The 9354-nt window shown below is 41.3% G+C and overlaps 1 protein-coding gene across 1 annotated transcript in view; it reads left to right on the top strand.

The window, feature by feature from the left end:
* Positions 1–2741: 2741 nt before the first annotated feature.
* Positions 2742–9354, top strand: part of LOC101852400 (piwi-like protein 1) — a 62121-nt gene continuing 55508 nt past the window's right edge. The window contains exon 1 of the mRNA XM_005096092.3: positions 2742–2861. The gene's annotated coding sequence lies outside the window, so the exon portion shown is untranslated. The remainder of the gene's footprint in view (positions 2862–9354) is intronic.

The raw sequence follows: 9354 nt of genomic DNA, 5'->3' as shown, positions 1-9354 counted from the left end.
ACGATTTTAAGATAGACAAAGGAGAGGAGTGAGCGATTAAATGGGTGCAGAGACAGGAACGAGCATCTACATTAGGCCTATATATCATGAGAGAATCATGACTGATTCCCGTTCGTAATAATTTGGGATCATCGTGGCCGTTAAAAACGCCTCTATAAGCGCAATGCGTAGACCTAGCGCTATCTGAATCCTAGTTTATACGTAGGCCTTCTCAGAACTGAGAAAGCATGGGTTTAGACCCATATAATTAAAATATGTATAGCCGGCTGATCCTTATATCTGCTCTCCAGGGGCGGCTCGTGGGCCTAAAAAGTGGACGTGCACAATTAATTAAGCTATCGCACGCTGAAGATACATGTAGTCAAGGGCCTGTAATTGATGAGACGGTGTATAATTTTAGGATCTTTGGGTTGGTGAGGGAGGACCTCGTGTTTTTATTTTCACTCTTTTAACCGCCGCTTTGATTTCTAGTACATGTAGGCCTACTACATTTGTTTGTTAGCTAAACGTCAATTTCGTTCATCCTGTATTGGAACTGAACACTCAAGTAATAACTTTCACCACTCCACTACAAAACAGTTCAAAGGCACAACTCGTAGAACGGTCACGTTAACCTCCCTCAGGTTCACGGTCAAGAGTCACTTAAAATAGTGGCAAGGCAGACAATCAACCAATCACAATTAACTTGAGTACTCCGCTGGATTGCTCTGGGGCTCACGTAATATTGGCAAGGAATAGCGTACGGTCTATCGCGTTTATTTTTAGACTGCCTACCGTGGGCTATGTTTCGGCACTATTCGACAGGAGCACATTTGAGATGTGCCGTCTTATTAATATTAATGTACCGCCGAACTCGCTACGAGTGTCGTCATCGCTCGGGTTATCCCCAAGAGCGATTTATAGGTCAGGTTAAGCTGTTGAATATCCTATTATGTTTAGCTAAAGCGCCTGGACTTCAGCATTGCATAGTAGATGTTTTACGGCGCTATAGACACAGAAACGATAGTTATGGCGCCAGTGAGGACCTTGTTTTGATATAATATTTGGCTAGTGTTTGTTTCTGGCTTCTTTTATTTTATTACATGTATTACGTAATAGAACATTAAACATTTTTTGGCGGCACTGCACGACCGTGCTCTATGGACGAACCGCGCCTGCTGCTCTCTAATCTTGTTCTGCGGTCTACTTTCATCACAACAACACAAGCAAGACTCTCGTGGTCTAGAAATACGATGTTCGCCTTTCATTCAATAGGTCCTGGGTTCGATTCCTGACAGCGACAAAACATTTCGTCTTTAAATTTAAAAAATTATCCTTTCACTCTTGCTCCCAATAAAACAACCATGGTCTGTCTACTGTTTTCTTAAATATCCAACCCTCCCGAATCTCTACTGCCTTTCTTTTGCGAATCATTGGCAGCTACTCTTTCTTACTGCTTTCTTTCACTTTCAGCCACCCTTGATCTTAGGGTAGGTAAGATCGAACACGACCTAATTATAATATAGCCTTCTCGGAAAGTAGCGAAAAAATCTCGGAGGCCCTGTGTGCAAGTTGCGCTCGTTAAAAATCTTCTGGTTGTCCTGACGTCGACCAGAGTAGATTTCGGCTGCCTCCCGGGAAAAAGCAAAATTATGGAAATACATAATGTAGTTCAACGTGCCTGGCGCGCTTATACCTTATGTATGCGGTACGAGCGCCGTAAAACACTTCCAGAAAAACTCCCAACAAAACAAAACAAACCAACCCTTCTCCCCCCAAAAAAACAACAACAAAACACACAAAAAACCCCACAAGCCACCCCATTCTCTACGTTTCGTGTATAACAAAGGATCTATCTAAAATCTAAAAGAACGGTTCAGGCTTAGCATCACCGGCGTTCCGGCCATCATCAGTGCCACGAATCTAAATTGGCTCAAGTTGGCCTTGAGCACAGATTAAGGCTAGTTCATAAAAGTAGGCCTAGGACCTAGAAAAATCACTGGAAACCATCACAATCTCAATTTTTGCCCATGCGCATTTGCACGAAGACGGGAGAAGATGCTGACTGCAAGATGCTTGCATATTGACAAGTTGGCCAGTCGTGTCAATTAATTTTGACACCATGATCTCATTATATTTTATTTTGTCAAACGACTCCAGTCATTGTATTCCTTATAATTTACTCTTTCTGTTGTAATTATTTTGATGATAAAGTAGGATGGTATAGACAATCATGGTAGTGAGAAATACTTCATATCGAAGCTCGGGGGCATCGTCATTTGAAAATGTGAAATTGTAATTAGAAAAAAAACAACAACAACCCCCCCCCCCGACTAACAACATTAAATTCACAGACTCCTGTTTCAATTCAGATGATGATGAATTTGTATATTGAAAGTGATAAGAATAATGTGACACATTATACATGATATTAACTTTGTCATTCTTTACTTATACGTTATATATATATATATAGGTATCTGAAAACTTTCGTTTGACCGTGTTTTTTAACAACAGAAAAGCATATAAATCACCCCACTTATTCTTAGTCTCCCAAAACTCAATATGGCAGGTTTGTATCTTTATGAAACTTGCAGACAATTGCTCCAAAAACGAGATAGAGTTGAAAAAAAGCCAAACAACTAGATTTAGATTTAGTTCATGCACTTCGGGCGTTCCCGCCTTTATCGCATAAAATTTGGTATGAGATGTAAAGAATCCTGGCTCAGTGCAAATAACAATTACAATTGCCTCCCTTGTAACATCAACCTCTTCCTCCAGCCAGATCAACAGAACAGAAGAGAAGCGAGGGTGGTGTAATAAAAACAAACGGAGAGGAGAGTGTTCCAAAAGTGCACCGTGTTTGAGCATCGTGTTTCTTTGTAAGTCAACTCTTAATGGTTTAATTCAAAGTTATTTTATGTTGTGAGAGTAATTGAGCAATCTAGATCTAGCATAGATCTAGAATCTATATTTCTAGATATTAGATTTAATCAGTAAATTTTGCCTCAGTTTTTATAGCCTCCTAGATTCTAGTTAGATTTCTATCTCTTTTCATTTTCAAACTCTGAAAGAATCTAGATTTCTAGAGCAGCATGGCATGGTGGTGTTTTAATTTTCATGTTTTTTTCCCCTCACAGTGTGACTGGTGTTGCCATGGTGGCATGGCTGGCACTACTTGGATGGTGGTCCCGACTTTTATGACAGGGAAAATCTAGAATCTAGTTTTGACCCCAATGACAATGCCAATGACGATTACTTCTGGTTCTAGAAGTCTAAACGATTACTTTTTGATTTGCGTGCCGATATGGAGAGATAGCCTTTCAAACCTTATTGCAAAACATCAAATCGTGGTCAAATTCAGGGGGGCATTGAAATCTGAAACACCCCATGTTTTGTTTTTTTAAGTCAGGGGGGCAAACCCCCGGGCCTTGTTTGTGAAAAACAATTGAAATTTTACTGCTCATTTTGTAGACTAGATTTAGATTCTAGATCCTAGATCTAGATCTAGGCTACTGATAAAACATACAACATTGATACCGACTATTTAAATCAGTATCGATATTACAGTAGATCTAGGCCTACACAAGTCGGGACCACCTCCAAGTAGTGCTGCATGGCTTTTAGATCTAGATCTAGATTAGGTTTCTTTCGATTTTGTTAATTTGATTGGCCACCTCTCGGGTGAGAATAGTGCACAGGCGAGTCTTTTGGCTATTCTCACCCGGTGCGCGTTCACCGCAAGGAGTTTTTAATCTCCTTGGTTCACCGTTATAGCCTAGATCTAGGCCAACCAATTTTGCGTTCACCCTAAACCACAGAATTCTACACTGTGATAACAGAAAAATTGTAGAATTCTGTGCCGTGAACAAACGTTCCATTACTAAAAGTGTACAATTTTGTCTGTGGGCAGTGGAGAGAGAAAGAGAGAGAGAGAGGAGTAACGTGAGAACTTCCGGGCAAAACAAAATGGCGACCCGCGTAGTTCGGCTCGATTCGAAAAGTTAAATAGTCGTAGCATCTTTATAGACGACCAAATTAATTTACTTTTGTGTTTTAACATCATTTTTTAACTTTGTTTTGGTCAATTTTATCGTCCACACCGATAGACAGTATTCAGAAAGAGAGAGAAGAGGGGAGGAGTAGAATTTGCGAGAACTTCCGGGCAAAACAAAATGGCGACCCCCGTAGTCCGGCTGGATTTGAAAAGTGAAATAGCCGTAGCATCTTTGTAGTCGATAAAATTTGCTTACTTTTGTGCTATAACGTAATCTTTTCTTTGCCTTTATCCATTTGATCATCCACATAGATAGAAAGTATTCCGAAATTAGGAAAAACAGGTCTTGTTTCACACCGGGTGAGAATAGCCTACGGTGGCAAGTCTCACCTGGGGTGAGAGGTCGATCGTATTTCTATTCTCATCCCGGGTGAGAATAGCCACTTCCAATTTGATTCCTATGACATGCGACTAAACTTAAACGTAAGAACGTTGCAAACTATTTTAAGAAGGACTTCCGTTACGAGCGACCACCCCATCAAACACAATAAGGAAGACGAAGTGTTTACAGACCCGGTAACCGGGAATAAAATCACAAAGTATACAGACCCGGTAGGGGAACTCTTTTGTGATGTCGGAAAGTTTCAGTGCCCAGACCTGGTAGTGTGTGTGTGTGTGTGTGAGAGAGCTCAGAGAGAGAGCAGGGGGAAGTGCTAGCAAAATGTACAGTGGAACCCATTGCGGGTTTTCCCGATACCGCTTTACTGAGTTTTAGAAGGGGTGATCGCGTCGATTCATACACTCCTATTCATTACTTAGACCTGCATGTTTGCCGACAATCGTCTGAAATCCGACAATCGCGATCCGACCCGCGAACCGTCCGATGCTATCGCTAGGCCCGCCTGTATCAGTCAATGTGCGTAGTGCGAGGCCTGGCCGACTGCCAGCGACCCCTTTTTCTCCCATCGGCTTCGCCAGCTCTTTCGTTTTAGTGCCGACTGCCGACGTCGGCGTTTCCGACATAATTGTCAGAACCTAAGTAGAAATGCGAATGCGAAAAAGGACGACAACCTAAATTATCTACTTTCAGTTTCGTGCTCGAGCGGCCATTTTGAATTTCGTTTGTTGACTAATTCAATTGTTCAGATCGTGTGGATTCATTCAAGTCCGACTCTCTTGTTCTAATAGAATCTAGATCAAGATCTAGATTTATATATATATAGATCATTATAGACCTCAATGGAGGATTCAAATTCCAATTCTATTGTGTCAAACCCTATCATAGGTTGTGCTGTAATATTAATTGGTAAAAATAAGCATTTCATCAGGTGCGTGAATTATTTATTTATCTAGATCTAGATCTAGACTCAGCTGAGTCCCTCTGTTCGGAATCGGATGCGGATTTCTAGTTCAAGGCCTATTCCTCTTCACTTGTTCTACAAGATGTAGATCTAGATTTATTTAGATTACTAGATCTATATTGAGTATTCATATTCCAATTCTGTTGTGTTATTGTATCAAACCCAAAAGCAATGTAGATGTAAACCATATAGATCTAGATCTAGATCTATATGCTCCTTGTTTGTTTTGGAGTGTGTTTTTTAAATTTTAATTTTTTTTTTTCATTTAGGACTTGTTTTGGCCTTTTTACATGAGGCCCGTTGCAGGTTCTTTTTGGGGTTAGGGTTAGGTCTCTTCTTTATTGTGTTTGTTGGGGTGGTCGCTCGTTACTCGGATAGTCCTTCCTTATGACACCCACAAAGGCTTTGGGGGGGGGGGGGGGGTGCGCAAAATTTTCTGGTTGAGGCTCACATGCAGGTCTAATTACTGACTTGACAACAGTTTTTAAAAAATTTGTCAATGGAGTTTTTAACTTTAAAAACCATAGTTCTTAGAATTTACTCTATTTTCATTTAAGCCCATTTTAAAGCAGTTTGGATAAAAATTTAATTTTTCATATTGCTATATATTATAAAGATCTAAATATCTAGTACTAGTGTAGATTTTCTAGCTCTAGCTACTGCCACTGGAGTGTAAATGATTATTAATTGATTAGTCGTGGCAAAATGCATTGATCGGAAACAGAAACAGTTAAACCATTTCCAAGAAACTTGTCCTGTGAAGGCTTACTTTTTGAATGGCTCATAATACTATGCTTTCTACAGATCTAGATCAATAGGCTATATATAGAGATGATGGTTGTCTCTCTCTGGCTCTGATTTAGTCTGGTGCTGCACAGACAGTTGTGAACTGAAGACTGAAGAGAATTTAAAATCTAGATCTTTCCTACCTAATAGCGTACAGCCCATGCCATAGGATTTGCTAAAATGCTTGCCAGCTGATCTTACAACTTACTCTGGTAAGATTTGATTGATCATGGGCCAGTATAAGTCTGCTGACCCAGTGATAAAAAGTGTAAATGATGTTCTTTGTTAGGCTAAATCTAACGCTGTGTTGTTCATGGGTCTCAATAGTCCGCTATTTAGCGGATTTCCGCTACCGCCATTTCCTCCGCTAAACTCCGCTACCGCGATAGCGGGCCAATCAGAAAGAGAGTTGTTGGGAGCAGGGTGACTGCCTGGCCCCAGGAATAAAAAAAAAATCGCCGAGACCCGTGAAAATACATAAAAGATCTCGAATATTTGAAAAACCAAATCCAATAACGTCTTTAAGTTCATTTCTGCCGGTCGTGATTGTGATATTAATTCGGCTCTGAGAGTACGTTTCACGTGAACTGGCGGCTTTGGCGGCAAGCGGAATTGTGTCACTAAGGCTCGGCTGGAAAATCAAGATCTGCTTTCGCTTTCGTTACCACCCAGAAGTTTGTCAGTAATTGATAACGCAACATTTATTGTAACATGCAGCTTCGGCATTGCAAACGTGGTGTCGCCATGAAAATAAATCAATATTTGTCACTGTGTTGTCACTTGTGGGGGTAAGACCAAAAAGAAAGTTATGCCAGCGTCTTTGTCGGGCTTGCCATTGTGACCGGTCATTGAAACTGCGCGCGCTCTTAACGCTTTGAAGTACAGGACTCAGAAATGGGGGGAGATTATTGATTTTTTTGAAAGACTCACTCGGGGATAGGAGGAGGGCTGGACGCAACACCAGAGGACAAACAAACAAACTGAAAGCAAATGTTTAATGCTTAAAATTTTTATTACTACCTGATCTACAGCTCTCTGTAAAGTAAAGTGTGCGTTGGTGCAGGCCTTGTGTGAAATCGGGAACCGTCATAACTTGTAAGCGTGTAATGGAACTTAGGGGCCTAAGTGTTCGCGTTTCATTGGATTGGTAACAGTAAATTAGATCTCTATATTTTAGCTTTCTGTTCAAGATTCGCAGATTTTCAGTATCACTGCTTCTTGCTCTCCCACAGTTCTTACACCTCTCACACTGAATATGTCTACTTGGGCTATTCTACTCTACTTTGAGTTTGAGCATTAATTTTTGTCTTTCATGTTTATTATATTGGCCTATATATATATACAGTCGAACCTGCCTTAACGGAAACCTGTATAAAACGGACACCTGTCTTAACGGAATCTCCCCGCTCCCCCCTTGATATATTCCTCTTTAATTACCTGTATGAAACGGAAACCTGTCCAACGCGGAAACGGAAAGAAAAATCCGCTCCCTTTCAAGGGTTTCACCTGTCTAAGACGGAAAATGCTTTGCCCACTCAGCCCTGATTTGAAACAAAACTCGCAAGTTTGGTTCCGCTGCCTCTAAACTAACGCTATGGTCATGCCGCAGGGCGAAGTAGGGGAGTAGGGGTGCAATTTGGGGTAGATGTTACCCCACCATGTGAGCCCTGAGCAATGCAGATGGTCAATGGATTGTGGGTGTGAAATCTCACGACTGCCTGTGAGAGTGCTTGAGTAGCGAGCCACTACGGAAACTCTCCTAGATCCAGAAGCCAGAGGTGTGAAATTAGATCGACCAATGCCTGCCGCCCTGATCGTACGGCCAGCCGAGAAAAGAGTTCCTTGAATCGTTGTTAAAGGATGGCAGTAAGGGGTGGCATTGGTGGGTAGGGCTAAGGATGGAAGCAAGGGAGATGTTCAAACGTTTCTGTTTTTAATAGGTCAAACAGTGGTCCTATGAAAGGCAAGCACTGGTGGTAATTGGATAAGTAAGACTGACGCATGTCATTATCAGACAGGATAGCAATTGAGAGGTGTGAAGTTTTGACCACTGCTTGTCGATCGGACTAGCGATCCTTGATCCCACCGGCTGAGCCTTTGAACCCCCCCCCCCCCCTCAACCTCCATCTCCCCCTAAATTCCCCTGTCTAAGACGGAATTTTTTTCTGGCTCCCTTGCGATTCCGTCTTACACAGGTTCGACTGTATATATATATGATATGAATCATGACAGTCGATATTCTGGTTCTAGGCTCAAAACAATATTCTTTTTTATATAGTTTATATATACAGGCGAATATGATGAAGGGAAAATATAAATAAGTCGCACAAGACACCAGGCGACACCACTTTTTGTACGTAATCAAGATTGTAAATATTTGGTATGTGACTCTTACTTGAAATTATCTCTCAGACCCTCAAATTGGTGTGAAATAACCTTGCTTTGATAAGTTGATGGTTTTTATATCTGCATTCTTGGATTCAACAGTATAATAATAATGGGTGTTTCCCGAAAATGGGCTTCTGTGGCGATCACCCGAAAAGTCCTCCTTTTTTAGAATTCTGAGTTGAGACCCATGGTTGTTACTGTGCTTATTTATGGTTTTGTGTGTGGGAGATTACATTCAGCATGTTCTAATCTGATATTGATTTTAATTTTATTGTGTATGTTAAGTATGTTGTGATTCATTTGGATGACAAGTAGTGTGCTTGCTAAATATTAAATATAACGGAGTGTCTACGTACACGGTAACTGGGCACCTAGTCTCAATATCTACGTACACGGTATCCGGGCACCTGGTCTCAGTATCTACGTACACGGTAAACCGGGATGAAAATAAATCAATATTTTGTCCTGTGCTGTCACTTACTGAAAAAAAAAGAAAGTCATACAAAAGCGTCTTGTTGGGCTCGCCATCGGGACCGGTCAGTGAACCTGTTCGTATGCATCACCTTGTGAGTAGCGGTTGGGGGTCACCAAAGTTCATTCAGAGCCTGTGCGCTGCGAAGTATAGGGCTCCGGAATGGGGGGATTATTGATTTTTTTAAGGTATAGTCGGGGGAGGGGTGGGGATGAAGGCAACACCGAGTGACAAAAACTGAACTTAGGAGTTCTGGACTGCCAGGTTGCCGGTTACTGTGTTCGTAGATATGCCAGGTTATGCGAAAACCATTCGTTGTATATCAAAGTGGTGGTGCCTTGGTGTGACTACTTGTATTTATTTAGCCTAAC

Source organism: Aplysia californica, unplaced genomic scaffold (genome assembly GCF_000002075.1).
Source record: "Aplysia californica isolate F4 #8 unplaced genomic scaffold, AplCal3.0 scaffold00121, whole genome shotgun sequence".
NCBI lineage: Eukaryota > Metazoa > Mollusca > Gastropoda > Aplysiida > Aplysiidae > Aplysia > Aplysia californica.
This window is presented reverse-complemented; position numbering and strand designations above follow the sequence as displayed.